Source organism: Corvus hawaiiensis, chromosome 14 (assembly GCF_020740725.1).
Source record: "Corvus hawaiiensis isolate bCorHaw1 chromosome 14, bCorHaw1.pri.cur, whole genome shotgun sequence".
Lineage (NCBI taxonomy): Eukaryota > Metazoa > Chordata > Aves > Passeriformes > Corvidae > Corvus > Corvus hawaiiensis.
In genome coordinates, this window is record NC_063226.1 from 15817372 (window position 1) to 15844023 (window position 26652).

At 44.3% G+C, this 26652-nt stretch overlaps 1 protein-coding gene across 4 annotated transcripts in view; it reads right to left on the reverse strand.

Annotated features, from left to right (window-relative positions):
• GPR50 (G protein-coupled receptor 50) overlaps positions 1-26652 on the reverse strand; it is a 43538-nt gene that overhangs the window by 15810 nt on the left and 1076 nt on the right. The gene's annotated exons all lie outside the window — the stretch shown is intronic.

Below are 26652 nucleotides of genomic sequence, written 5' to 3' on the forward strand. Positions count from 1 at the left end.
AAAAAGGAGGGGGAAAAAAAGCTCCAGAAAGAATAAAAAATGCTGAAAAAAAGGCCATCCACATAAGCCAAAGAAACTCTGACGTACTTAGCACAATTGCCTAATCCTGGAATACCCCCGAGTCCTACTTTCTAATCTGCAGTGCAGGCCTACTTTTAGACTTGTATAACCACCATCAATTGATGGTGCTTTCAGTGTCCCCTTAAAACTTTTCCCCTCCTCTCCCTTTTTCTCCCTAATGAACTTTTCTCAGCAAGAAATAAATCACAGACATTTCTTCTCTCTGAAACTACTTAACACCCACACCTCCATACTTCAAAGTGGTAACATGTTAACTTGAGCCTCATGATTCCCATCAGGAGCGCGGGAGGTGAGGGCTGCAGGCAACCCTTTAATGCTAACCCTGAGTAGACCTTTCAAGCCAGTTGGTGGTTGGTAAAGGAGACTCTGCTCCCCACCTCCATGTTTGCATAGCCAAGGGAGTGACTACAAAACCCACCAGCGACAACAGAGCTGAAGGGACCCTGGGAGGTCGATTGATCAGCCCCCTCAGCCACACCTCTTAAAAGCTGCTGACAAGGAGGAGCCTTTCTTCACTTGGAACAGGCTGCCTAGGGAAATGGTGGAATCACCATTGCTTCAAGTGTTCCAAAAATGTGTGGATGTGGCACTGGGGGGATACAGCTTAGTAGTGAACATGGCAGTGCTGGGCTAATGGTTGGACTTGATAATCTTAGACATCTTTTCCAATCTTAATGAATCTATGATTCTATGATTTCTATAACTCCATTGCCCTGACTCAAATCTAAGCTACCTTCCACCCTGCTTGCTACCATAAAAAAGAAAAAAAAAAAAAGCTTTAGGCATGTGCTGGTTGAGTGAGCACAGAAACAAAGGAATAACTCAATAGCACCTTCAGTGTGAGATCTCTCCTCTGGCAGGGGCAAAACAGAGGAAGAGCTATACTTTTCACACTGCCTTTTGCTCCTGAAGTGTTGGAATTTCTATCAGTTTTAGAGGTCATGCTTTCACTTGCCACCCTCTCCAAAGACAAGAGAAGTGGTCAAGACTGCTAAATTTCTAAAAGAAAAACCTCTCTCACTCTATGCAATTTCTGAAAAGCGCTCTTCTCCACTCCTATATTGCTTTATCTAACAGCTTTCTTTAAAGAGCTGTCATTCATTAAGCATAAGATATTAATTCCTGCCTTCAAGTCTCTTCAGAGCCATTTGTGACCCTCCATTTCCTCTCCTTAGGATTCCCTGCTACTTTTCATTTAATTGCTGAAACCCCATGTTGTTATCTGTCCCCAATAAAGTAATTTTGTTTATCAACTAACTCCAGAGTAAGAGAAGTCTTAAGGATGAAATGAAGCATGGGCTTAATACAGAGTCTTCTAGGGAGAAGTATTTGTAACAAATATCGATGCCATACATTCATCATGAAATGTTCAGGGTAGTTGGAATATCACGTATCATTAAAGATACTTTTCTAAGAGGGGATTGGTTTGGCAGGGTTAGAAAGAATGAGGGTTTATAGTCCTCAGCAGAAGTGTAACGCAGATGTATCCAGGTAGGGAACAAAAACTCACAGCATGTTGCCCACCTCCTCCTTCACAGGGAACCCCAAAGGCAAGTTTTTAGAAACATTGAGAGGACAGGAAGACATAAGTCAAGGTTAAGTGTGCCTTACAAAGATCTTTGCAGAAATTCTGTCAAAAAATTTTCTTGGCACGTTGCTGGCAATGGATGAGACCTTTGCATGTTAATGAGTGGAGTTCGGCAAATAGTCTCTGCTTCCCAACCAGAGCTGGCAGCATGGGGTGATACGATGTGTATTTCTCTGTCAAGCATGGGAGCACACCAGTGTTGGTTGCACATTCATTTAGGCAGTTCAAGAAACATCTTGAGAGTATGGGAGTCACCTTCAACCTGGCAGGACTCCCTTGTACAACAACTGTGAAATGTCTAACACTCAAATAGCTCAGCCGAGTTCTCTATGTACGCTAAGGAATCAGGGGGTTATTTGTAACGTCAGAGCTAGCAGGAACCAGGATTTGCAGCTTCAGTAACAGATTTACACAAACTAACAGAGCCCAGCTCTCGCAGCAAACTCTCCAGTCTGAACCACTCAAGAGCCTCCCCAGGGTCACACTGTGCCCGGGCTATCACGTCACCCAGCTCTGGCTGCCACATCTCCCCGGCTCCAGGAGGGGAGGAAGATGAACCCCAAGGAGCATGGGCGATGTCTGCTGACTCAGCAGGTCTCACGGCCCTCATCTAGGAGCACAGTGGAGAAACACACAGTGCTTACTGCACTGCAACGAAAAACAAACCCTGAGTGATCGCCAGAAGCCAGTGGCTTGGCACTGGGAGCACAGGGCAGGGAGTTTAACTGCTAATTAGGACAGGGCAGCAGCAAAGGGTAGAACAGGGGAAGAGGCTGGCTTTGGCTCCCTCAGGAGTTGAAAGGCTTTCCCAAATTCAGCCACATAACACATCCTTTAAAAGGAGAGCGATGGCTTCTTCTATGTTAGCAACAAAGCAGAAAGTCTCATGCCAGCACTGCCTTCTGATACTAGCTGTCCTTTTATCATTTATTCAGGAATAAAACTCTCACAAGGCAGACTTATATCAAATGACAAATAACAGCTGTAGGGAAAAAAGTGTTGCACTTCATTAGAACTCTGTATGACTCTGACAACCAGAAACACACTGCCAAAGTGGCAAACACAGCCGAAAAGACAAGAGAGATCTCACAGCAGCTGTTAAACCAAATGGGAACTTGTTAAAATTAAGGGCCATTTTCCCTCTTTCATATTTAGTCACAAAACACTGTGTAAAGAAATTCAACCTCTTACAAAGACAGACTGAGGCGTTAGTGCAGAAGAGACGCGAGACCCTTGCAAAGTTTTCAGATTAAAAGGTAAAAGTTAACACCCAAACAGTCCCTAAAACCCTATGAATATGTTAATCTGGTATCAGCTTAAATCCTCCAATATTAAAGTAATAAATCTTACCAGACTGAATTTTACTGCTGTTCACTTGGTGTTAGAATATTCCTTTGTAATATGCAAGTATTCAACATGGAGGATGCTGATGGGCCTTTAGCAGCAACAGCGATGCCATCCTGGAACAGGCCACACGTTTCCTTGTTCCCAGAGAGGTCAAGGCCACACCTGTCACCAAGTTATCTGCCCTGCCAAATTCTTTATGCCACCAGGCGCTGGTGACATGTGACTGGTGACTACACCATGAAAGCAGCTGGGATTGCCGGGGGGAACAGGACTGCACAAGGCCTACACAAGTTACACCTGGAGTTGATTTTGTAGAGGTACCACAGCAACCATAGGAAAATACTCGTGGCTAAAAAGTATCCTGCAAGCCAAGCTGTACATTTTGCCAGAAGGATGCTGATTTCCAGAGGGGAGAGGATGATTTTGCGTCAGTCAGACCCCAAATAAACACTGACAAACCAAGCAAATTAAGTACATAACCAGCCAACCAGTTCCAGATTATCCCACAGCGGGGGAGTGCAGTGCTGACAGGTTTTGTTCTCTATTTCTTTAGAGGGCAGGAGGTGATTGCACTGTGTAATTCTGCATTTAATTAGTAAGAGCTAGTCTTATATTGAAGAACTGAATGTAAGGACAAACGAGAGACACATTCTTGTTTAGAGTAAGGATTTTTCCAGTTAATTGCCATGTAGCATGAGCAAACTGCTGCCTCTGCGTGTTTCAGCTTCCTGCTCTGCCAGCAAAAGATCTGCCTCCCTTGGATTCACTGATATCTACAAGTATGAGGATGTCATTCACTGGAAGGCAGAATAGAAATTTAAGTATTTCAGACGTGCTCACCTTCTGGCTCTTGGACAGTTCTCCCGCACTGAACACTTCACTCCATGCAGCCCTGTGCAGAGCAGGCTCAGGAGCCTGTGATATGCAAAAACAACCAAAAGAAGTGGGATAAAACTGGGAGATGCACATCCCTGTGTACCGGTCCTGGAGTTCCCCACAATCCCCCACATCGGGAGGAGTTTAGATGAGAAATGCTGAATGGTAGCACATGCAACTTTAAATTCCATAGGCTCTTCCCACCAACTCTATGGAGTCAGGCCCCCTCCATGGTACCAGAGGAACATTTGCTGCTGAGAGGTTGCTGCTAACTTCAAGTGAAACTAACTCACCTTCAATGTCTCAGGTTAGAAGATGAAAACTCTTTATAGCCAAGAAGTTATTAGCAGAAGTCTCCTCTAAACCAATACTTTTCCCCAAATCCCTAGCTGCTTCAGCAACACCAGCAAAGGCAGGGATAGATGTTGCCATATATGTTTCTTGGAAGAATTTGAAAAATATAACACCAGGGAATTAGCAAAGAATCTACAAAAGATGGACATGTTAGAAATATCCCGAAGGTAAAAAAAGTCTCCATCAGTGGTTAGACTTCAACTGACACCAGAACCTCTGTCCATGACGAATCTGCAATCCTCTGTCATATGAAACTAAAATGAGGAAAACAAAGACTGCCAAGACAGCCCCAAGCAAGCACACCATGGAGTCTGGAACAGGTGTCCTGAAAGGAAACTCAAAGCTGGCACTGAATAATGATGGACACATAAATATGTGCAATTAATAGAGGTGACTTCTACTACGGGCATGTTCCGCAGTAGCCTACAACAACGATTAGGACTGCATTCCCAGAAATGAGTTTTCAAAGAAATGGTACATTCACAGAAGAAGAAAAAGTTGCCATGAAAAAATAAAACTAAATAAAATCTGCTTTAAAAAATTTTAAGAGGGCAGTAAACTTAAGTTTTAAGCAGAGCAACCACCATGTAATACTGCAATACAGCAGTGAAATTGTGGGTTACCTCAATTGTCACCCAAGGGAAAAAAAAAAAAGTTAAGATGAAGAGGCTGAAGTGGTGTTAGCCAACAGATAAATCGGTTGACTAATGGATTTGATGATGACTTAATCTTCTGTTTGGCAGCGCTCTGAAAAGCCTGCTTTTTTGCCTTTCCTTACCTAAATGAAATTAACCTATTCCAGAAAATTAGGAGCAATTTATCAGGCCACTGAAGACAGACTGCTTGTTTTGATCTGGATCTGTATTATTCCATCCAAAACACAAGATAAACTTTGTAATTTAAAAAACCTGAAAATGGATGGATTGGTGAAGTGTGGCATCTGGAGTGTCACTGCTCCTTCCTCACATGCTTCCTGGCACACTCCAGCACACAGGTTGTACAAACAACCTTTTGTTTGGAACAAGACTGTTTGGCTCCTGCTACAACACAATTTGTTCTTCATTACCTCAGCAAATGTAATTTCCAGTGCATCAAACAAGAAGAAATCTGGGAGCAGAATATTTCACTGTGACTTCAAGCTCTTTTACTTTCATTATAACACTGAAATGTTGGGTTGTAGTTTTTTTCCAATAAAGTTTTACATGAAAACCTTAATTTCTGAATATGTCAAAACCAGTATTTTGTTCTTCCTCACAATACAAAAGAAAAAATTTTTTTCTGCAAAAAGAACCTAGGAAATTGATTACTTCATTTTCACCAACAAAGTTTCCTCTGTAAAACATTATCATCTTGCTCTCATTTGAGGATCTGCAGCGCTGCCATTGCTCACTCCCTGGAAGAAAACACATAAATGCATCTGCATCTCAACATTTCAGACACTCATTGGCTTGAAAGCCAACAGGGAAAAACCTAAGAGTAAGAATTAAAGGCCATATTTTCTTCTAGTGTTAACTGGTCACATTTTGAAATGAAGGCTGACAAAGAAAATTTGGCTAAAGAATTGTCTGGAGCCAGAATGCTCCATCACAAAGGAAATCCTCTCAGGCAGAATCCCAGTTTGGCACATCTTTCCTCTCAACCTTTCAGCTCTGCCTGCAGGATACAATAGAAATAAGCAGTTACCCGTAAAACCTTTAATGGTGATTTTTAACTTGGGACATGAAGTAGGGCAGGAGGAAACATGCTCAAGAATAACCAAAAAACGAAAGGGTTTTAAGTGAGAAAAAGGCTGAGGAAAACACATAGGTTGCACTATGTGCCTACATCAATCCAACTGACTGGGATTCCCACCCTCCTGCAAAACTCACAGATGTAACTACAAGGCCTGGCATCACAAATGAAAGCAATGGGAGCTGATGAGTAAAGTGTCTCCTCCTTCTGTACTGCCTGCTTGCTGCAGAGTCAGCAGGACAATTCCCTCTCTAAAGTGAGGTTGCATTCAATGAATAGAGAAAAATCAGGAGTAAGAGTAGAATGTGCAGGACAATGCTTAAAACTGCTGCTGGTTCACTTTAAACTCAGAAGCCACCCTCAGATTCGTTCTGGGATGGATGTGATGGCAGAAGGAAAATGACAGCCCCTCCCAATTCTATTGTTTTCATATAGGATTGGGCTGAGGGAAGACAAAACCCAGGAGACAGGTTGTGAGGGAGGAAGGGAACCAGGATGGATGGAATGCTGGGGAACTCAGGGAGTGGGGGCACTGCACTCTCTCTCTAGAGACCCAAAAAGTACAGCTTGTCTTCAACTTTTGACACTTTCAGGGAACCATGCAAGACCCCTGTCAGCAGCAGCACAAGGCTCAGCCCTGCCCTTGCAGACAGCAGGGCAAGGCAGAATGACAGATCTGCATTTCACATTATCCATTTAAGCCAGGATTCACATTTTTCCCCTCAGATTGCTGTGTGATGGGAAGCCGAACCCAGTTCTCACTGAACTAGTGTGACCTCTGCAAGAAGAAGCAGTAGGTCTTAAAGCACATGCTCCTTCATTTCCCTACAGACAGAGCTGGAAATTGAAATGCTCTGTCCACAACATGCAGCCCGACCCAGGCCACGGTGCTGGAGACTGCGTGGGAACAAGCCCTCTGAAAACAAACCAAACTTTGCTGGTTCTTGGAAGTGTTGGGTCCAGTCTCTTTGGGCAGATGATAAGAAAGATGCTTTGTGCCTTACCTCACCACGGTGCATCCTATGGCATGTTTCGGGATGACGTGTCCACATCACACACCCACTAGCTACAGGCTATGACAGTACCTTCTTCTCTAAAGATTCACCCTCCCTCACTTATGCATTCTCCTGCGATGTGTAAATGGTATATAAAGATGGTATCAGGATTAATTTGGATTGTTATCCATGTACAGGGGTTTGGAAAGGAAGGCAAAGCTGGCTCTTCTCTAAATTAGGAAGGAATTGGGAAGGTAACAGTGCTGCTGACACCATTGAAAGTCTAGGAAAGGAAAACCCTACTTTCAGTCGTCTTCTGATCATTTACAGATTTCTTTCCATGGATGTGGTCATGTGTTTACAACAACGTTTGCAGCTGCTGCAACATAACATAAACATTGAAAGGACACAAATTCCAAAGTTGAAATAATGACATGCCTTTAATTGTGATTAATGTTCATTACTAATAATCCAAGAACCAATACTCTGGAGATGTATTTTGCAAACTTGAATGACATAATGTGAATTACTCACATAATATGAAACACAAAACTAGGTATTTGACAAAGCCCAGGTTAGAAGCTACAAATTTCTTCAACTCTATAGCACTTAGGGTGTGCAGTCATTTAGATAATTACACAGATTTTGACTCTGGCACGGAGTATCATGTGAATGATTACCTATCTACACACATTTCCCAGAGACACAATCACAGAGGCCTTAATGGAGAACACCATGCAACTACATATGGAAAAAAAAAACGAAAACCCAACACATTTTATCATAAAATGTGACCACATAATGTGATTTAGCAGAAAACCAGGCTGGAAAGGGACTCCAAGGATCATCTGGTCCAACCTTTCTTGGCAAAAAGAAATCTCCACAAGATGTTGCTGAGGCACTGAAAAGATGTGGAAAACTGGAAATAGCACTCATTCTGAGAGCATAAATCATCATTCTCTTAAAGATAACACAATTGGATGACTATTTCTCACTAGGAAAAGCAGAAAAGCATTTTATGAGACTCATAAATCCACATCCCACAGACAAGGGAATCCTTACCATTCCTCTCTTTCTCATTTCTATCCCACCCCCTTGGTGCTTTCTTCTATTTTTCAGCAAAGGACAAGGAAAAGCGAGTGCAGTGGGAAACCTGATGGTGTAGGAAAACTAACCCACTTGGTACTTCCCTTCTCAGTACTGACAAGTCTCGAGGGTAAATTCCCTCCTTCCCGTTTTTTTGCTGCTTGGGACATTCCCAACAGGGCTGATCCTGGTGTACTGGAGCAAGCGTGAACACTCACACTGCTTCTGTGGCAAAAACATCAGCACCATCTCTTTAAAGATATTTTTGAAGGATGGATTTAGCAGGGGATTATAGGTAACCTTATAAGTTAAGAAGTTGTTTCTGGTGCTTTTCTACTCTTCAAACTCCATCTCATCCCATCCCATAGCATTAAATGTCCTGTTTTCAAGTTTTAGGAGGATAAAGAGCATCAAGCACCATAAAAAATAAAAACTGCAGAAAGTACCCACTCGTTAAGTAACTTTAAATTCTTCCTCTTGATTGGGAACATACTTGTATACATCTAAAGTGTATGAATTCAAATAGTTACGTCCAATACAATAAATAACAGGCTTCCCCAGGAGTCATATAGAGCACTAATGCAAAGGCTTGTGATACATGGAGCTGTAGAAAGCTTACATTTTGATTGTTCTCCTTTTGGTTCAGTACCCTGCATTTCCAGCTCTCTCAATAAAAAATGACTTGGACTTTCTGAGTGCCACTAGAAGCAAAAAGTTTTCAGAAAGCCAGGTAAAAAAGATCAGCATTTGCCACATTGAATTAATCCACAGAGGTCTGTTAAGGTAGTGTTTTCTCATACCTCATGGAGACCAAAGGGTTGACGAGCACTCTGAGCCTGAGAACAGCCACATCAAAGCAGACCTGAGGGTCATCGGGTTCCATGCCCCATGCCACCACTGCCAGAAGGAGCTGCCTCATGGAAAAGTTCCATTTTACCTTATATGCACATTTACATTTTTCAGCAGTAATGGAGTGTTTTGACAAGCTGCAATCAACCTCCAGTCTGCAGTGATTTTTGACTTTTTGTTCCAATTTTAAACACCAAAACCCAAATCTGGACATGGCAATTCCCCATAGTACAGAAATTAAGAGTCAAAGACATTCTCTTCCTAAAACAATATACAAGGCCAAATTAGTAATCTTTCTTTGCCTTTCCCCATTCAGCAGAGGGGAATAATCCCATACAATGGCACATGTCTGATATGATTGCCATGGGGAAATTAGTCTTACATCTAGAGAAGTCCTAAATTACTAAGGTTTCCTCTGCCGACAAGGGAAAGAAGCATTGTCTCCTGGTGATTAAGACTGTAATTATTATTATAAATTTTGAAACACTTTGAATTACGTGGTACATTTCCTTTAAATGGGCACCATCGTTAGTGCAAGTTGATTTGAATCAATGATTTATTCATGGCTTAATAACCCTGTTTGCTTCACATGCTCAGCACATTTTGCTCAGTATATTGTATTACTGGCTGGTTGCTATAAACAGTCCATTTAAATTTAGACAGAAGCTTTTGGAAAAGTTCTATTTCTAACAGATATCTGAATTAGAACACTAAGTGCATTGATCAGGAACTACTAGTTTCTTCTAAACTGTTTAACATTTACCTGTGTGCCTTAAGTTCTCAAAAATGTCCACAGGTAAATCTCTAGCTGAAGTTCCTATTCAAACAAAGCTTTCTACTCAGGCCAATCCTAATATTCAGTCAACTGAAAATCAAGAGGAAGTCTGCCAGACAGCACTGCCAAATTGTGGAATTTCTGCAAATAAATCAGAATCAGACTTCCCCATGGTGGTGTTAATAAAATACATCTAGCCTCGCCAATAAATCTGCAGTACCTTTCTCCATGTTCTGAAGTAAAAAAGCTTTGGATTTACTGGCATTGTTGCAAAGCAGGTCTTAATCAAAACTCACCATGGAAGAAGAGAAAAAAGTCTTTCAATTTGGCCAGATACACTTCTGCCAAGACATTATACCTTTTTAACCACTGTGAAATTACAATGTACTTTTCCTACTGAAATTCTTCCAAAGTTCTGGCTTGAAGATGTTGGAGAAAAACCAGAGTACATCACTGATGATGTACAGAGCTCTACAACCAGCTCCTCTTGGACTACTTCACATTTGAATTTTTAAAGATATTGCCAGGAACCAAATATAGTTGTTTGTTCTCCACAGTGCTTTATGAGAGTCATATGCTGTTCCCTCTCCTGAAATTTCCATGTTGCAGTTTCTTAAGTGGTCATCGTTTTCAGGATGACAGTTCTTACTTAGCTCTTTGGAGAAGGAAACATTCCTAAAAGAAGCATCACAGTCAAGTATGTATAAAGCTGGCAGGAGCAACACCTGCCCCCTATAATACTCCTTTCCTCTACTCAGAGCAGGAGATGAAGCCACATGTATGTTAAGAGGCATTGCCTGATTTACAACCTTTTTATCCGAATGGTAAGAAAAATTAGAACTGAAATCAAACATTGAATTAGCTAAAGCCATAAGCTAGAACAATAAGGCAGTGATTGTCCATGTGTGCTGGGCACTGGTGAGGCCACACCTCGAATCCTGAGTTCAGTTTTGGGCCCCTCACAAGAAGGACACTGAGGGGCTGCAGTGTGTCCAGAGAAGGGAACAGAGCTGAGGAAGGATCTGGAGCACAAGTCTGATGAGGAGCAGCTGAGGGAGCTGGGGGTGTTTATACTGGAGAAAAAGAGGCTCAAGGAGGACCTTATCACTCTGTACAACTGCCTGAAAGGAGGGTGTAGCCAGGTGGGGGTCGGTCTCTTCATCTCATTATCCTGGCAGAGATTTAAAAGACGCATAGATGTGGTATTTAGGGTCATGGTTTTGTGGTGAACACGGCAGTGCTGGGTTAATGGTTGGATCTTGAAGGCCTTTTCCAACCTAAACAATTCTGTGATTCTCTGATGTATTGGTATCTTAGTGATGCAATAATTATTTTTGTTAACCAGCACATTTCAAGAAAACATCAGGCTATCGATTAGTATGCAAAAAGTCCATTGTTCAGCTCAAACAACTTGGCTGGCTGTGTCTGCATTGTCTCAGAACAACACTGAAACATGCACCCCTGTTTGGTCCCTTTGCCTTTAAGACAGCTGTTCATACAAATCCCTGCCTGAGCTGCCAGAATCACTGATAAAACAATTTACCTTTCTTTAGAAGTTGCTACTTTTGGTAAGATGACAAAGGCACACAATTCACTCATGTTGGTGTATGAGTGCCTGTGCCAACAGGGTTGGTTTTGCGTGTGTGTTTTGTAAATACTTGACTTTGAACAACTGAAAATAAAAATCTGGTTTTCAACATAGATGAAAGACAATGAAAGTTATATGAATAAATAAATATTAAGTAATTGATTAATAGGTATCACACTCTCAGGTTCCAGTGCAGCTGTAATTACAGATGAGATTATGCATGGAGATATTCAGAGATTAAGGAAGGAGAAGACTGGCAGAAGAGAGCAAATATTTTCCATGCCATGAAATCCAGCTCATTGGCTTTACATTGCTTCCCAGAGTGAAACTGTCTTGGCCCACTTCCACGGGAGTGTCACAGGAGAGGGGGCAGTGTGATGAAGACTCATGGCAGGCAAACCCAAACACCAGTCTTGATCTCACCCTTTAGCTTTAAACCCTATATAAATCCATTCACATGGGCAAAGGGTTATGTCTCTGCACAATGATTCAGAAACAGATCTTAAGTGAGAAGGCACCAAGCTGCTTCACAAACTAATTTTGGACTCCTCTTGCTCTATTTCTGTCTTATTATTGCTTACAACTACCTGTGTTTCGTTGCTCTGCTGTTTTAATGCAGGTCATTTACTACTCAGACAGAAGGGAAAGGGTAAAAGCAGAGGTGCTTGATCTCTTTAATGCATAATCTTACAGCACTTTCAAAATCCATATGAAGATTGCCTTGTCCTGCTTTGAATTTTATCTGGCTTCTTACTTCTCAAGATACTCTCAACACAATTACAGGCAGACACTGTTAGTCCCTGAAGAAATTAATACAGCAGGATTGTGAGGAAGGCAGGGAAGTACAAGAGGCATAAGAAACAGGTCTGATGCATTAGCAGACATCTACCCTCTGAATTCATAGACTTTAATATATTTAAACAACCCATAAACATTTAGAAACTTAGGTGTTACTGGAATTATGAGTTATAATAAACTTTTTGATAGAAAATGCAGAAGAATTGTGCTCTTGGTGGTGGAGGTTGAGAGTTTCTGAATGCCAGTAGCTTTACACAGCTTGGAAATGCACTTAAAAGCTAAAATAATTTTAGATGAAGGGAGAAGGAATGAGACAAAGAAACTAATATGATGTGAGGGGAAACTATAGCTCCACAGGCGGGTGATCTATAGGCTTCACATCCTACCACCAGCACTACTCACAAGGAAGAAGCATTATCCCTGATATAGCTCTTAAAATGCAAACTGGGCACTTCCGACAGAAATAAAGTAAACCAGATGATGGGATGGTGTCATGGTTTATACCTCAGCAAGTAACTAAACACCACACAGCAGCTCACTAATTTCCTTCTTCCTCCAGTGGAAGGGGAGAGTGAAGGGCAGAGGGAAAGGTAAAATTTGTGTGTTGAGAAAAAGACAGTTTAATACCACAAAAATGGAAGGGAAGTAATAATAATAATAATAGAATTAGAATATGCAAAACAAGTGATTCACAATGCAATTGCTCACCACCTGACAACGTATACCCAGCCAGTCCATGAGCAGCGGTCCCTGGCCAGCTTTCCCCATAGTTTATAGACTGAGCATGATACCATATAGTTTGGAATATCCCTTTGGTCAGCTGGGGTCAGCTGTCCTGGCTGTGTCCCCTTCCAGCTTCTTATGCCCCCCTTGCTGGCAGGGCAGCATTGAGAAGCTGAAAAGTCCTTGAGTTAGTGTAAACACTAACTCAAGCTTAGCAACAACTAAAACATCAGTGTGTTATCAACACTATTCTCATCCTAAATCCAAAGCTCAGCACAGTACCAGCTACTAGGAAGAAAATTAACTCCATCCTAGCTGAAACCAGGACAGATGGACACAAACACAGCTTCTTCCAGGTAGCACAGCTCTAAAAATCTCCTTGTCTAGGACAGAGAAAGCAGCACATAGTCTGTCTGAAGTGTATTGGTATGGCAGCAGTCCCCTGGGAAGGAGGCTCTTGTTAAAGACCCCAGCTCGTCATCATCCTAAAGAAATCACATCTTCCGTCTTCCTTTCACAAGGGTGAAAGACAAGAATAAACATTACCAGGCCCAGTTTTGTGGCAGGGATATCAATAGCATTAGGGTTTGTTCACAGCTGCCCAGAAAGCCAGCACAAGAGCTTTCTAACCACTCACACCCTCCACAACAGGAAAATGGAAACCATTTTTGACACCTACACAGCCACAGAGATCACAGGCGGGGGCATAAGAAAGGGGCTGTATCCAAGCCAAAGCTACTTTCATCTCTTTTGCCACTGAAGGACACTTCACTGTCCTTTTACCAACACTGCAGGGAACTTCCACAACAGCTTCCCCTGTTCTATTCCTGTGCCACTTCAAGGCCACTTCAGCAGAGACCTCACCTTCTTTAAAGCTGGCACCAGTCAGGACAAAAGGTCCAAAATTAGAAGACTTTTATACAGTATTGTTTTAGCATGATTGCAAAATACCTATCTTCCTATTAGAGCAGAGCCGTTCAAGCATTTGTTCAAGTAATGTTCAGGTGATTTGCATCCAAAGAAGGGCAGTGAAACAGGTGGAAATGTTAAAAAAATGTGTAGATGTAACACTTACAGACAGGCTTAATGGTGGACCTGGCAGTGTTAAGTTAATGGTTGGACTCAATGATCTTGGAGGTCTTTTCCAATTCTACTTTGAGCTCTAGGATGACTGGAGTCATTCTCTCTCCTGAATTCACTCTGTTTTCTGCCACTCTCCTGCCCCCAAGGAACACTCAGCACAGTGGGAGAACAGGACAGGCGCTCAATACCCTACACACAGACACAACATAGGCTGTGTTCAATGCCTTTGTTCCCAACAGGGAGGTGCCAAGCCCTGCAGTCCCTGTTGGTGTGGCAGCTCAGAGCTATGGCACTGCAGCCAGGATCCCACTACAAATACAGCTACTGACAGTATTTAGAGGGCTGCCAATTCGAATCCAACCCAGTTTAAAAAGGATTTTAAAAGGGTTCAGCACACACTGAGAACCCTGCTTTCAGGAAGTCCAGGAGTTAAAACAGATCCCTCAGAACAAAAAAGGGTCACTGGTTTCTGAAGAAGTGCAACACACTGCCAGGTGCCTGCCTGTGCTGGCATCCTCGTCCTGCAGTCTGCAACCAAGTGCATTTAGATGCCCCACGCACTACACCTTTCCCTAACCTTCCTCACTTCCCTGGTGAAAGATCAGTCTCAGCAGAATCAGAGAAGCAAGGGTGTGTGAAAGGACAAACATAAAATGAATGCTTTGCAGGAATTGGCTTCTCTGTCTCTTCATCTTTAGAAAAAAAAGTGCTTTTCTAGCACGACATGGTGCGGAATAACCATTTGGCTTTCTATTTTAGAATGAATTTGTCTTACATTTCCAGGGCAGAAATCTAAACTCAACAAAGGGCTGCTCAGCACTTCCTCTTCTTTGACATGCCGTATCCTCCCATTCCAGTTTTAGAAGAATTTTAGCCCAGATAAGGAAAGCTTGTGGCCAAGGGCTCGACACAACAACTCCCCAGGCAAGGACATCTTCCACTAGACCAGGCTGCTCCAAGCCAAGTCCAAACTGGCCTTGAACAGTTCCAGGGATGGGGCATCCACAGCTTCTCTGGGCAACCTGTGCCAGTGCCTCATCACCCTCATAGTGAAGAATTTCTTCGTAGTATCTCATCTAAACCAGCCTTCTGTCAGCATGAAGCCCTTCCCCCTTGTCCTGTCCCTACACCCTCTGTAAAAAGTTCCTCTCAAGTTCTCTTGCAGACCAGGCCATAGACAGTTTTATTGATAACCAGGAACTGAAACTCATTTAAAAACAGGGCAGAGAAAAATAGAAGAGTTGATTACAAACCAGGATCACGTTCCAGGAAAAAGGTGTCAGAGTTTGATCATTTCTCTTCATTCCATATGGGAGGAAAAATTGGTATCTTTACACATTTGTTACAAATAATTAAAAGAATCACTTTTAAAGGTAAGAGGAAACTGTTAAAGACTGGTCCAATCAAAGCAATGGGAACAGCCCAGCAGCAGCAACTGGTTTTGCAACACTAACGATCAATCAGAAGAAAACCAGCCTCTCCTGGGAGAAATTTGTCTCAAAAAGGAAATAACAAATGAGAGAACTGGAGTCAAAATACCAGTAAGGAAGAACAGATGCTGCCACAGCAAGACTGAAACAGTCTAGCTCCTTGTAAGCCCTGTTTGTTGCTTCCCCACTGCTGTTTCCATATCTGTATAATTTATTCCACAGCAAATTTATTATTTTAAAGACTCCATGGAGAAGGCAGAGAAGGCTGTGTGTGTGCTAAGGGCCACAGTGCTGGCTATTTCTTGCTCTTGCACACTATTATCAAAGGCTTTGCCTAGTCTGGGATTTAGCAAGACTCTTAATTAATGGCTTCCAGTGGTACATCCACACTGAAAAGACTTCTCTCATTAGCTAATTAGTCTATTGTCTTAATTAGGCAAGTCAGTTTTACTTCCTCACTGCCTTGCATGGAAACCCTGGTTTTCCCACCTAGGTTTTCCCTCAAGTCAGTTCCCAGGTTCTCTGTCCTGACTTGCTTTTTGAAAGGACTTGGAGCAAGGTGGTGGCAGACAGCATTGCCTCACCTTTCCATGCAAGTCTAGACCAGGCAGGGAATGCTGTGTTCACTGCAGCTGTTCTCCTGAAAACTGGGCCCAATGGAGTCCCCAGCAAAGTCTTGGGTCATTAGGAACTGGCTCATCAGCATCTGTCAGGAACAAGAGTGCACTGCCTTACAAATTCTCTGTTTTCCTATGAGGATAACGCCAGTGCCAGTGGGGTTGGAATGAGATTATGATCTTTAAAATCCCTTCCAAAACAAACCATTCTCTAATTCTATCCCTGAAGGACCAAAAGACCAGTACATGTTGCCAAGATGTTCAATCCTCCTAACCTAGGTGAGAAGAGACTGGAAGTCGGGCACCTTCCAGCAGGCTGGGTTTGTCGAACTGCTCTGGGCCCCAATATATCTCAGCAAGGAGTGCAAGTGGTTCATCTGCAGGAACTGTAAACTTGTACCTTGTCGAGGACAGCAGAGCTGTGACTCCTGCTGCTCCTCCTTGCTCTGACTGCTCTCTCAGCAGACAGAACTGTTCCAAGGCAGGGATTTGCTCAACAGCCTCCCACCAGACGTATCCACCCTGTTTCCATCACACATGCTCCTCCTTCTCCCATCACACCTGTGTTTTTCTGCAAGTCCTCACACCACACTTCTGTCTTCCCTACAGAAACTCCCACAGATGAGCACGGCAGAGGCAAAGTTTGCAATCCATACTGTAATGTCTGACCATTTTGGTGCCTATCGGCTACACCTACTCTTAAAGTGTTTTGTCAGCAAGCTTTCCACTTAGTCCAATTAATTTTGACTAATCAGTTTAAGACACAAGCCATAAAGGCAGAGCTCACCACTGACTTAATGCTCACATCTTAGGTACAATAGAAAGTATTTTTTTCATTTTTAGTCTTCCCTTGAAAAAGCCCAGTTACAATCTCTGCATTGACAACATGTACTTCTACATTAAAGGCACCAGTACACTTCATTCTAGCTTAATTTCTCCATGCAAAGCAAAGCACTAAAACTACAGAGATGCTGCCAATATTTTTGGAAAGGCCAGAAAGAAAAGACGCAGAACCAGTTATGGAAAGCAGAGGACAGCTAACTCTTCAAGTCGTCTTCATTTTGGGACGCCTTTCCTATGGAGGAAAGGCTGAGAAAGTTGGGCATGTTCAGTCTGGAGAAGGTTCCAGGGAGACCTGACAGCACTAAAGAGGTCTGTAAGAAAGATGGGGACAGACTTTTTAGCAAGGGCTGTTGCACTAGGACCAAAGGGTAATGGTTTGAAACTAAAAGACAGCAGATTCAGATTAAATATTAGGAAAAAGTTTTTTACAATGAGGATGGTGAGCTACTGGCATGGTTGCCCAGAGGTGGTAGGTGCCCCATTCCTGCAACACTCAAGGCCAGATCGGTCAGGGCTCTGAGTGACCTGATCTAGTTGTAGATGTCCCTGCTCTGTGAAGGAGGGTTGGACCAGATGACCTTTAAACGTCCCTTCCAATCTAAACCATTCTGTGATTTTATGATCTTTGCTGCTGCTGTTTATTGAGGTGCTGAGACCATACTGACCATTTGTAAATAAGCTAATAGTGCCAAACTCAGAAAAGACAGATCTTTTCAGTCAGATGTTAACAGATACTGCCAGTGTGAGCATGATCTGCCTTCCACCAGGAGTCAGAAGAGTGGAGGTAAGAGGGGAGCTTGAGAGAAAAGCAGAAATACTAACTTTGGCAACTCCAGACTACTCCAAATGCTACTGGAAGCCTCTTCCAGAAATATTCTATGTTGTCATGCCTTGCTTTCAATCTCTGTACCAGGAATGGAAAGGGTGTTTCCTGCACTTGAGGTAAAGCTAATGCACCATTATGCCCACATCTTCATGGTGCCGTTGGCCAAACTCTTCCTGAATTTCAGCTCTGACCTCCTCCCTGAACACACAGAGAAGCCACAGGCCTGTCCTGGGGGTGCTGTAAGGCTGGGCTACTTCACTTGCCTGGGCGATCAGTCACAGGGGCTGGGGTTTACTGTTATTTGGGCTGGCTCACGTCAGCTCTGCAGAGAAGACATCAGGCCAGTGTTGAGAGATCTCCACCACCTTCCCAGTACTCCACAATTGAGACAATGTTCAGCAAGTTCCAGAGCAGGGAGGATCTTGACATGTGGAGATTGAAGAACTGTCTCTATAGGTACAGAGGCTGAAGAACAAACTCAGCTGGCAAATGTGCAGTAGCAGAGGAAGACTGCCCAGCCATTCAGCCCTGGCTCTGCTCCCCAAGGCGCCTCTGGCAGCGCCAACACAGAGATATGGCCCAGACAACTTCAGGGAAAAGCTGCAGGTAGGGAATGACACAACGCACAGCCCTTGTCCTCAGACAGCACGGGGCCAGGCTAATGACACAGGCTATTGTTCTCCCATTCTGTTTAAAAAAGCAATGATTTGCGTGGATGTTGGCTTCGGAGGACGTGCTTGGCAACGCCAGCAGATAAACAGAAAGGATTTCCATGGAATACTATTTCTGAAAGAAATACATTTAAGTTATTTTTGAAATATTATTAAGTCCAGTAGTGAATATTTTAAATGTGGTATAATCCATTTTCCTAGAAACCAGCCAAGAAAAACCGACAGCAGCACAAGGGAAGTACCACCACGCTGCCATCCCTGTCTCACTGCTCCCTCAGGGTCACGAGCAGGAGCCTCACACACCTCCCCTGACATCCCCAAACCTTCCCTCCTCCATCACTGTGCCTTAAAAACACAGTTCCCATCAGCTCTTCCCCCACCAGCACACAGGCAAGCCTGGATCCTTCCTGCTGATCCTGACCCTGCTCTCCTATAAGCCAGGGACCCTCCATCAGCCCACAGAAGCCCCAAAGCCAAGTGCTGACAAATGCATTGGGAGGCCCAATGTAAACCACTAAAACAGCTGGGCAGAGGCGTTTCAGCAGCCTGCAGATGGGACTGAGGGCCAAAGAAGTGGGACAGTGAGATCTTGATGGCTCTTGCCATTGAAACTGGCCAGCAGATGCAAGCAGACGACAAGTAGATGGATTGGGTGGGTGCAGAAGAGCCAGCCCTTAGCACAGATCATCATCTCCCAGTCTCCAGTAGTTCTACCCTAAAAGCAGAGCCCAAATCCATTGCCAGGGACCAGGACTCCACTCTTCTACTCTCTCTTATTTTCTCTACCTGCTGTTCACTGCACAAACCCTCCTATGCCATGTTTGTATGCAAGTCCAGGGATAGCTTAAGCTGCAGTGACCATCTCACTGGTCACAGGTCTCCTCACCCTGCAGCACACAGGAGAGAAAGTTAGTTACTCTGCACAAATCACTGGAAAATCCTGGACGGCCTGGAGAACATCTCCTTTTCCTAAATCGCTCCTTCTGAATCTCCTCACAAGTAGGACAGAGCTAAAGCCACCAGAGGAGCCCTGTACCCCCATCCTGGCTCATGCAGGCAGCTGTGGGCACACTGTGGGGGCTGCTCCCTCCCACCTGGCTGTCAGGCAGCATTCCCTGGGGCAGCACAGGCCAGGGCTCCATTTCCTAATGCATCCAAATGTAACTCTCCTGTGGATTTCACCCATCCCATTAAGATTCAATTTGATGTATTTTCTATTGCAATATCTGCAGAAATAAAACTCACAGTTGAGATCTGAAGGCCAGACAACAGACCAAGAGTAAGATGAAATATATTAAACTCCATTTAAGTTATGGCTCATAAAGCCCACGGGGCAGGTTATGTACCTGCTCAGCACTACAGGGCTGGGGTTCACTCCCAGAAAACACCAGGGTCTCTTGAGCCCATCTACCCTTTCTGCAAAACATGAATGTCTGCAACAGACAGAGCTCCCAGCTCTCCCCACCTTTCCCCTCAGGATGGGGAAGAGGTGCAGCTCGGTCAGTCTGAGCATCCCACTGCCTGCCCTTGGTTGCTTTTGCTGTGCTTGGTACATCCCATCACCACTCCATTAGCACTCCCACTTATCCCCCTCCTCCCTTACCCTCTGTGCATCCTCCTGCCCCAGGCCCACAAGCATTGCATCCATGTCAAAGGACAAGCAGGGATTCAGGGCAGCTGGGACTCTGGGCTGCTGGACCTCAGTCCCCTACAATCACTGCAGCATTTGTAAACATCACACCTGAAGGTGATGCTGGGCATTGTTCAACAAAGCAAGATCTGAGGTCTCTCAACACAAGGCATCAAGGGGACAGTCTCAGAAGACAGGGGCTCACTGGTCCTCATTCCAGCTTTCAGGAATGAGGAGAGTTAACATGAGAAAGCTACACCACAGGCTTCCTTTTACATCTTCCAGAAAAAGCAGTCCCATCAGACTGGGGGCTGCTGGGGATATGACTGTCCCGGGACTGTGGCACAGCCTTCTCCTTGACAACCAACCCAAAGAACTGTCCTGTTCTCCTCCACCCCTATTCTCTGCTGTGGGACAGACTTGGAAGGAATTAAACATCCTGCACAGAGAGAGAAAAGCAAACAAAATGCAAACAACAAAATGCAAACAAAATGAAAAAAAAAAAAAAAAAAGGAAGAGCATAGAAAACCCATCTCTGAATTAATTTCCATTTTATTTATAGACCATGACATGACAGTTGTCTTTCTAAGCCTTTTAATTAATCACAGGGAGCAGTTACTTTGAGCATGTATGCCCACCTTCCCTCTTCCTGAAACACATTCCAGCTTGTGTTGAAGGACGGTCTGCAAGGTAATTAATTATTTACCATTATCTATGCCAGTACTTGGCTCTCCAAATCTTTCAGGAACATCAAGTCCTGGAGCAGCAATGTTCTTTGGGGCTGAAAAGAAGAAAAGCCTTTGCTAGAGACAGGGAAGGGCAAAGGGCTTGGAGGGATTAAGAAAGGGAGAACAGGAGCTCAGCACTGTGCTGAACATGGCTTTCTCTCTTGTTGCAAGGTCCATAGGGTGGCCCTCTGGGGACGCAGGGTGTTACTTTACGTGATACAAGACATAAATCTGCCTAATAACAGTATTTTTGTTTCAACTAATTTGTGGGTAACTTTATAGAGACCTACGTGTGTAACAGAACTTTTGTCAAACACTGCAAAGACAAGTATTCTTCAGTTCAGAAATGCCAAAATTACTGTTTCTAGTGGAAACCTGATTCATTCCTTTCAAATCATGTATTTATCACTTGACCACATACCATCTGGCTCCCAAACTACTGGTACACCTGAAGTGCATGCTGAGCACTGCTGACTTACTGAGTGACTAACAGTGCTTCAACTCCATTCCCTAACCACACATCCATGACTTACAGTGCTGTGTTTAAGTCCTACTCCAAACTGGGGTTTGGGAGTGGGAGGAGCAAAAATTTCTGCTGGGAGTTACAGAGTTTCACAAAGGGGCTCCTGAGATCCAGCACTCCTAAAAATACTCTCATCTACATAAAGAGTTTATCCCCCCCCCCAAAAAAAAAAAATAGAAAAGAAATAAAGCAAACCCAAATACCAGTAGCTTTGACCTCACAGAGTTGATGGGATGGAATCCCCTTGGGAACCCAAACAGAGCTGCATGAAGGACCAATTTAGAAATATTTCTGAAGCTACTGCGCTACAAACCAACTTAGGAGCTGCTCATGCCTGACTGAGCTGCCGCTTCCTCCGGCGCTCTGGGAGCACAGCATGGGAGGAGCACAGCATGGGAGCAGCACAGCACGGGGCCACAAACACCACTCAGAGCAAGACAGTGGCTGAGCCTCCTCCTTGGCACTCCGGACACAGCCCAGGAGGAGCCCAGAGCAGCACTGCTGGAAGGTGAGATATGCCAGGGCCTGGATGGGAATCCAACCTGAACCCTCACCAAAGCAGGAGCAGGTGAAGGTGATGCCATCAGAGACCTCTCCAAATCAGCTTGGCCATGGGGCTGTGCCTGTGGCTCCAACACAGCCCAAACAAATGCCATGTCTCTGTGTCTCACAGTGCAAGACATCTTCTAGGAAAAGATAGGTCAAGACTGTTCTCCACTTTACGCTCCTATTACACTTAAAGTTCACACTCACCTTAATCCAAATTGATTTTCTCAAAAGTTTCATCCCCTGTCACTCCCGCTTCTCCCACCTCCCACAGCCAGCAACCCCACTCCAGCACCCCCCTGCAGAGCCACAGGAGCAGGGGGCTGCAGCAGAGGGACAGATCCATCCCCACCTGCACTCCTGCTCTGCTGCTCCCAGAGCCCACCAGCTGCACTCAGGTACACCCCCACAAGAGACCACTTCCAACAACTTCTCTGCACCAGCCCTACAGCCCATGCCCTCACTGTGCTGAGCCCCAGCCCCAGCCCCAGCCAGGATTCTCCAGAGCAGCCCTAATGCTGCAGGTACCATTCCCATGGTTGGTGCCACAGGGAGGAGCACTGGCAGTCAGCTTGATATTGCAAACTCATCACCAACTAGTTGGTGAGTCAGTAACAAAGCTAAAAGCAACCACTGGCATGGATTATCCCCCCTCAAGAGCAGAGACATTTGTCAGCAGCTCACCCCTGTGATGTCACAGGTGCCCATCCCTGCTGAAGGGCAAGGGGATGCTGGGTGCCACCCTTCCACATCAGAGCACCCAGCAGGTGGGGAAGGGGAGACCCTGTAGTGCCAGCAACCTCCTACTGTTAAACCAACACACAGCCTGTTTCCCTCAGCAGAGCCTCCCCCCGAAAGCCCAGCCACCTGCAGCAGGGCCCCCCTAATTTCAGAGGGCCATGGGCTGGGTACATCAGCAGCACTGGTGGGAGTTTGCTGTAGACAAGTGAATCAGTGGAACAGATGAGCAGCTCCTGAAGCATCTACCCACAAAGTACAGCAAGAAGAGATGTAATTTCAGTCTTGTGGCAGATGCTGGAGGGTTTGTGGTCCTAAAAAAAAATTAAAAAAAAAAAAAAATCTCAACACCTACATACACTAGATAGCTTTCTAGGACAAGGAAATCCTGCAGTAGCTGGAAGAAAACCAATCACAGTTCTCAACTACATTTGAGGTAAGGAAAGAGAACATGGTCCAAAACAACATCTCCTAAAGGTCAGTTTCACAAAACTAGAAAGAACCAGACACAAAAATAACTGAGAGAAAACACCTAAATATAAGTAAGTGTGACAATGCTTATTGGAGGATGTTTAAAGATGCCTTAGTAGAGCCCTCCTTCCCACCAAGAAAAGCAACAGTATATTTTAAAAAAATTATGTGGTTTAAAATAGGAATTTTTTAAGAGCCAAATTTTTAAAAAATTAAGTATGCAACAAATCAAAAATCCACTACAAAATTAGAGCTAGAAATCAACACATTTTATAAATAAAGCTAAAAGATACTTAAAAAACCTAGAGGCAATAGGTATATCAGGAAAAAAGCAAAAATCTATCAATACATTAGGCTTGATGCTAAAAAAGGACAGTGAAAGTACCCTTATATAGAGGATGTAGAAAGTATAAGCATTACTTTTTATCTTTGCAAATAAGGATGACTTAAATCTCAGCTATAGCAAAATTCTCTGAGAAGTGAGTTAGGAAGATCCCCAACACCATCTGCTAACCATCCTTCACATCTGTAAGAAAACCTGCACTCAGAGCCTGTGAAGGAGCTCACCCAAATTTCTAACGTTGACTTAAAAAAAAACCCCAAATCAGAAGCATGTCCCAGGCCAGCCAGGAAGTTCCAGAGGTCTTGGAATAATAAATAAAAAGCCCTGCTCAAGCAAACAAAAACTTAGCACGGTGCCAGTATTACCAGAGGGCAAACGGCTGACCCGGGAAGTGCAGGCTGGTCACCCTGCCCGTGCTCCCGGCAGGGCAGGGAGCGGCCAGTGCTCAGGGATGGAAACACAACTCCCGTTAGTCAACACAGTTTTATGGCTGGAGGGCTTGTCAAACAGATCCAGTATTTCTTCTGAGAGTTTGCATTTGGCTGACAAAAGTAACTGTGTTGACATAACACATACAGACTTCTGTGTGACGCCCAACTTTGGCTGGGGTGACAGTTCAAGAACAAAATCCCCCACGCTATGCAAACAGCCGTGTAGTGTATATCCAGAGGATTAAAAGCCGGTTGAGCCCAGTGACCTCATTAGAGTTGTACCTGCACTGCCTGCCCCTACTGAGGTTTTGGATCCCCAGAGATGATGTTCCCAAGAAGAAAAAGGGCCTGTGAGGCAGCAGAAATTGCTCTCTGCACACAAAGCTCCAGGCAGCACTGCTGGGAGGCGTGGGTTTCCACGGAGAATGCATGTTTGGGCTGTGTGCCTGAGTTTGCAGCGAGTTCAGAAGAACTAGAGAAGGGTATTGCCAGAGCCTCTGCCTAGGGAGCAGGCTAACTCATTGAAAAATACTGGCTGGTTTTAGAGCTGATTTTCACACTTGTAAAGCTGGCCAGAGCCAGGATGGAAAGCTGTAAACTCAGCCATGCCAGCAGCCTTTGGCTGGTCCTGATCCCGCACGTGCCACTTTATAAACGGCTCAATATCATTGTTTCTTACTTGGGTCCTGATCCGTGCTCAGCACTCTGAGCACCTTCCAGTAACAACAGTGGACACATCTACATACATTATACCTTCCCAGATGGAAAGAGAAGTAGTGTAAAGTAAGAAAAGTAGAAAACTTTTCTCTTGGAAAGTTTTAGAGGCAACTTCTTGTTCTTCCCAACTCCCCGAATGCCCAGGGCAATAGCAGGATGGTCAGGTTTGTTAAAGTTTTCAGCTGCCAAAAAATTTCATCCCTCCCATAAAGATATACAGACTTCTCTCCTGTGAGAGAAGCAGGGTTATTCCTCACATCCTTCACCCTCAATCATGTAATTGCCCCGCACCGTGGATACACAGACCAAAGCCTGGAGCTTTGTTTGAACCTCTCTGACCATACAAATATCTCCAACTGTCCAGGCAGCTGGATGTAGGAAAGCCTAACACCAGAAGTTCTCCAGCGTGACTGGCTGAACAGTCAGCTCTGGATGTGAACTGTCTACCACAAAGGACACCTGGGGCTTTCAGTGAATCCCAGTTTCCTCTGCCCACAGGCACCACCCACCTGCTTCCCCTTGTTCAGCTCCAGGCAAATACTGATGTGAGATCCTGGCCAGCAGTCACACTCTTGTAGGCATGTGCCATTGTAGCTGTGGGCAGTGCTGAAGTGACAAGTACTTCAGGAAGGTCCAGGGGAATGGACCAAAAACCGCACCCTCACAAGAGCGATCACCCACCACAGCTACTGAAGCAGTGCCAGTTACCCATCCCAGCCTGAATCCAGCTTAACCTGACAATAAAGTTTTAGCTCCAGCTGGATGAGCTTGCGTGAGCTTGCTCCAGAAACGGAGAGCTTGGTGCTTCCAGGATTTGGCAAGAGCTGACACAGCCATCACAGGTGCCCTTTTCATTTATTGAACTGGCTTAGGGTATATTTGCACATGAGCAGATAAACTCTTTGTCCAAAGGACTTTAATCTGGCTGCTGGACTCCACATGAGCCCCTCTCATTCACGTGGCTGCGCACATGTCAGGAGGAGCATGAACTGAGCTGAGATCCCCGACTTTTTGTCCTGCGTCCAGGGAGCCTGACAGACTGCTTACTTCCCAACACAGAGAGATGCAGTATTGCCTGAACACCCTAAGCACGTATGATCTTTTCAGCAAAACAAGAGGACGACACTTAGATGCAGGTTAGACTTTTATTTTACTGAACTTCAGAGCACCACCACTGGCCTGACCGCCTCACCCTCCTGCTGCTGAACCCCTTGATTTAGCACAGGCATTCCCAGTTTAGGCTGTGACTGAAGGAGGAACAGTGCTCAGGTGAACAAAGCAGGATGGGTCTTGGGACCTACCACTGCTTCAAAGTCTGTCACACTGAATTCCCCACTAGTTGCACTCAAGTTCTGTGTGCAACAAGAGCCATGTCCCCTCAAATCAGGAAGGTTAGCACTATTTGCACTTGTGTTCACTTTATTCTTACATGCCAACAACTTGTACAGAGAGCAGACAACAGGCTACTGACAGGGACTAAGATCTGGAAAATATCTCCATAATCACTTCAACACAAAGCTGTTCTTTTTCACTTTCACAGGAGATTTAACTCAACTCACAGTGGAGGCAGTCTTAAAACATGAAATGCATTCAAGTGATCAACGACTTGAAAGGTAATAAAAGCAGTTAATAGCTTCAAATCTGCTTGCAGCCAGATAAACAGCTAGTTATCTTGGGGACAAGGGTAGGGCGCTTCTTTTTCTTCCCCAGAACCACTGATTACAAGCTCACAGCACCCACATTTTAAAGCAAAGCTGAAGAGAACAGCAAATACCTTTTCCAGCTATACTGCAGTTCTCATAAACCCAGTACAGCCTGTCTGTGTACTGTGGGTGCTACGGGCAGCATTTTATGTACCAGTTAAAAAGCAACTCACTATTTGAGGTCACTGCACCCAGTGCCTGCCCAAGCCAATGGCCATTTCTCTGCTTTCTATCATTAATAAATCAATCAAATGTTAGAGGCACTGGAGTGAAATTGTCCCATCAGCCTTATCTATCAGGTACTTTTACTGAACTCTATTGAGTTACTGCATATTTACAGGAGACTGAGAGAGACAGTGACAAATCAGCATCCCAAAATACTTGTAACTTGCACATCATAAACACTAGAGATATTTAATTAAAGCCTTTTTACAAGCTATAAAACTGAGGGTCATTTTATGTCTCTCTATAAAAGCAGACAGTGATATAGTCCTCATACTCTATGGTACAATTTAAGCAGCACTGCAGAGACTACTTGAAACTCCTTACAGAGCAACTTAC